This window comes from Equus asinus, chromosome 6, assembly GCF_041296235.1.
Source record: "Equus asinus isolate D_3611 breed Donkey chromosome 6, EquAss-T2T_v2, whole genome shotgun sequence".
Taxonomy (NCBI): Eukaryota; Metazoa; Chordata; class Mammalia; order Perissodactyla; family Equidae; genus Equus; species Equus asinus.
In genome coordinates, this window is record NC_091795.1 from 54,016,132 (window position 1) to 54,020,394 (window position 4,263).

The window sequence follows — 4,263 nt, forward strand, 5'->3', positions numbered from 1 at the left end:
GAAAAGTTTCCCAGCATTTTCTTAAAGGCACATGGGTAACCTTATCACTTATGAAATTAGGGCATAAACTCCATAATGTTTTAGTTAAAAATGGGTATCTGATTCCTTTTCCTTGGCTTCAACAACATTCTAGGTAACAATGCTGGGTATAGAGAATCATGTAAAATAGACTTATAATTAAAATACTTGTTCTGGCTCATTTTATTGGTACTCTTTTTTTTCCCTATAAGAGGTATTAAATACTTTCATTTGCAATATTAAAAATCAGCATTTCTGATGTTAAAACCACTAATTTTAACAAAATGATAGAAAAAAACAGCAAGGTGCATTCTACAAGGAAACCCTTCCCACTCCCCCATCCCCCACCTGACTGGGCCCTAGACCTGGGTGCCTGGCAGAGCTCCTGGTCACGTATATGCATGCAAATGGGGCGGGGGGGAGCGAGCGCCCAGGCGTAAGTACCAAAATAGTTATAGAAATTATTGTCCATCCAGCGCAGGCATTAGAAAAACACTCTTTGCAAAGGGAGAGGGGAAGGACAGTGTGTGGAGTGGGAGGTGGCATGGGCTGCTAGTCCCGGTGATCCTCTCCTCATGGCACCTGGCCTCTAGGGTAGTAGCCAAACGCCTGTGGTGGGGCCCGTCTGAACCTGCTCCAGAGGCTCTGGGTCGAGTCCTGGGCCCCCACCCTGGGGCCAGGGTCAGCAGGTCCCGCTGGAGCCTGCAGGTTAGCAGGTGTGTGTCAATGTGAAAGGCCAGATAGCAGCCAGGGGTCTTGGATGCCTGCTCGAGCAGGGCAGGTGGTGGTCGGAAAGTTCTGGCCTTCCTCATTTCATCAGCATGGTGCAGGCTCGAGCCTTGTGTTCTGCCACATTCCCCAGATTCTTAGGAATAGCCCAGGAGATCTGGCTTGTCCTCCACTGTGATGTTCCCTGTCGTGTCCATTGTGGTGTTGGCACTGTTGGCTAAATTGATGGACATGGGCTAGAACATGGCCTCTGGTGGCTCTGGGGTGTCAGCTCCCTTGCTGCAGACAGGATCAGGGCTTCCACTGTGGCTCCAAGGGGCCAGGACGATGCCTGGGGTCCCTCAGCCTGGCTCAGCTTGGGCAACTTGGGAGCCTGTAGCTGGCACAGGCAGCATCATGGGGCCAGCTCGTGTCCAGAGAGCCGAACGGCTCTGTGATGTTCTGGGCACTTAAGGAGAATCATTCAAACTCTGACAAGGAAATCAGGTCAAAACTCTGGCTGCGGCATGTAAGGACGCAGGAGGTGATGCAGCTGATGTCCTCCTTCTGGATACTGGAGAAGTACACCGGGGGTCACAGGCCAGGCAACAAGGATACATGGATGTCATCTAGGTTGTTGAAGCAAGCCAGGCAGGTCTTGGCATAGTCCTCAGAGGCATCGCCGGCAAAGGTGGCCAGCGCCAGCTTGCACATGCAACAGCCCTCGACAGCCATCAGCTTGAACTCAGTGTTGGTGCTCACCTCAGGTAGTGCGAACACCTTAAACTGCTCCTCAGACATGACAAGCACAGCGTGGCCATCCTGCAAGTCCTTGTAGGGGTCAGGCAACTGGCGGTGATGCACCTCCAACACGGTGATGGCCACCAAGGGCGCACGCAGCATCAGCTGCACCCCCTTGCTCAGCCTGGCCTTCTACTCCTCCAACTCTGGCCTCTTCTTGCCTTGTGCATTTCTGGAGTGTAGGCAAACATGGAGTCCGACTTGGTGCCTCATGGTGGCTGGGGGTGGACTGCATCTCCAAGAAATGTGTTGGCCAAGTATAGGCAGCACGGGATGCTGGAAAGGAAGTCGTCCACCAATCTGGGCTAGATGTGGTGCTGTGCGGGCATCATCTCCACATGGTGGGGGCAGGCCTGCTGGGCCAGTTGCGCGTTGGCCTCCAACACTTGCTGTTGGCGTTAGTAGCCCACTCCTTGCCCGAGACCTGGTTCCTCTGGATGCTGGTGAAAGACTGGTGCAGAGACTCCTGGAGCAACTTTACCCGGGAGAGTGGCCCCTTGATGGCCAGGGGGTCGTTGGGGTGAAGGGTGCAGCTGGCCAACGTGGGCTCTTGTGGGGGTAGTGGAAGAGGTGAAAACTGTGACTAAGGCCAAAGGCTGCGAGGCAGCACTGGGTGGGGACCACGACAGCGGGCCAGCAGCTGGCAGCAGGCTCTGCCCCAGCACAGGGGCCTGGAACCAGAGGGCCAGGGCAGAAGCCCAGGCCCAGGCTTGGCCGCTCATGGCCCTTCCACGTGAAGCCCTTGCCGTCCTGTTGCTGGTCGCCTGTTCTGGCTGTGCGTCACTTAGCTCTGGCACAGCACTGAGACTGCAGTGGCGGCCACCACCATCTGGGTCAAGTGGACTTGCAGAGGGCCTGCTTCTGCACACTGAGCCAGGGATCGTTGCTGTAAGTTGAAGCAACCCACCATGAGCAAGAGTGGCCAGTCATCCTCTGTGGCCCGGGCCAGGCTGTCAGCATGCTTACAGGCCATTTGGAAGAGGCCAGCTATGCTCAGCTTGTAGAGTGGCCACAGTGTCATGGCGGGGGCATCCCAGAGCCACAGGATGCTGTCCTCAGGGCCGGTCAGCAGCAGCCCTCACTTTGATGCCTCCAGGACTGGGTTCCGGACCTGGCGATGGGCCAGTGCGAGGCCCTGGAGGCTGGCTGGGGGCTCTGCTCACCAGTGCTCAAGATACGGGGCCACAGCTTGGCGAGACAGGGGCGACTTGGGCCAAGCAGGTAATAGCAGATGGGTACTCTCTGCCTTAATGTTGAATACATACAGGAGAATAATTTTTTGAGTCCTTAATCATATCATTTCTCAATATGTAACTAAGTAGTCACATCCAAATGTGCTGGGCACTCAATGAGCAGTGGGGTATCGTCTTTATGTGAAACAGAAGCTAGGCCTGAAGAAAGGTGGAGTGATGAGTACTGAAGATGGATTCTACCTGAGCCAGCTGTGCTCTGAGACTTCTCTTGGTTCATAGCAACAATATTGTTCTACTACTAATTGCTATTTCTAAGTCATTCTCTCTTTAAATTAGTAGTTGAGCAGGTGTAGCTAAAAAATTCAATCGCTTTCACCTTAATTTGAGAGAAGAATTTTGCAAACCATTGAAATTTAATTGTAGAATTCTATTCAGTAAGCTGGAAAAAAAACAAAAGGAAGGCAAACTGGAGTTTTTGATTTTGCTTTTATGTCTGGTAATACAATTAGGGCTTTTACAGCCAAAGGAAAGTGATGACTGCAGAAGAAAATTATGACAACTCTAACATTTAGTAGATTAAAAGGTTTTATATACATTATCATACTCACCTCAGTAATTCCGGGAAGAAGAGAGGGGTAAATGTTGCTATTTGTATTTTATACAAAAGTCAGTAGTATTAAATCATTAAAGTATATATACAAAATAAGAATACATATTTTAAATGTGAATATATATATACAGTGTATGTATATTTATATTTATATATATTTACACACACATACACATACACACATATATCCACACACACAATGAGAATATTTAGCTTTCCCCCTTTTTAAACTTTTTCTTCCTTATTAGTGGTTTCCCTCAAGGATGTCCTTCATGTAAGCGTCCTAGAATGTTCTGTTTCCCACCTCATTTATCAATTAGTTGTCATATTTTGTTCCTTGTTTCGACTGGGTAATGTTAAGGGATCGATGGTCCAGTGCTTAAACAAACTGACCAGTGGGGCTAGAGAAGATACCATGAGGCTCATGATGAAAACTTTAAGGACATTTCCCTTACAAACACAGCCTACCGAAAAGCCCTTAATTCAAGAATATATCACCAAATGGAGGTTTGAAATTGACCCTTCCATACACAAACCACAGGTGCAAAAATCCTGCATAGAATTGACTTCTGTCTTCTACTTACGTTCCTATACTTTGTTACTAAACTTACCATTGAGCAAATATAAGTACATCTGCTTTCCAAGAAAGCTTCCATTGAATTACAAGTATTATACTATAATTTGTAAATTAGTACAATAATCCATAAACATTAGCATTGCTCCCAAACTATGCTGCGTGTACAAAATAAATTGCAAGTCACAAAATATTTCCTCCAAAGCCAAGCCCATCCTTCATAGGAACAATTTTCAAAAATGATGTGGACAGACTTAGAAGAAACACTGTTGCTAATTTTTAGAACTTCTCTGGCACTTTGAGACTATTCTTCAGCACTAGGATTAGCTCTTACAGTGAACTGAACACAAAACTTAAAG

General features: G+C 48.3%; 1 pseudogene; it reads right to left on the minus strand.

The window, feature by feature from the left end:
• Nucleotides 1-884: 884 nt before the first annotated feature.
• LOC106829962 (lethal(2) giant larvae protein homolog 1 pseudogene) lies at nucleotides 885-2,548 on the minus strand (annotated as a pseudogene).
• Nucleotides 2,549-4,263: the final 1,715 nt, after the last annotated feature.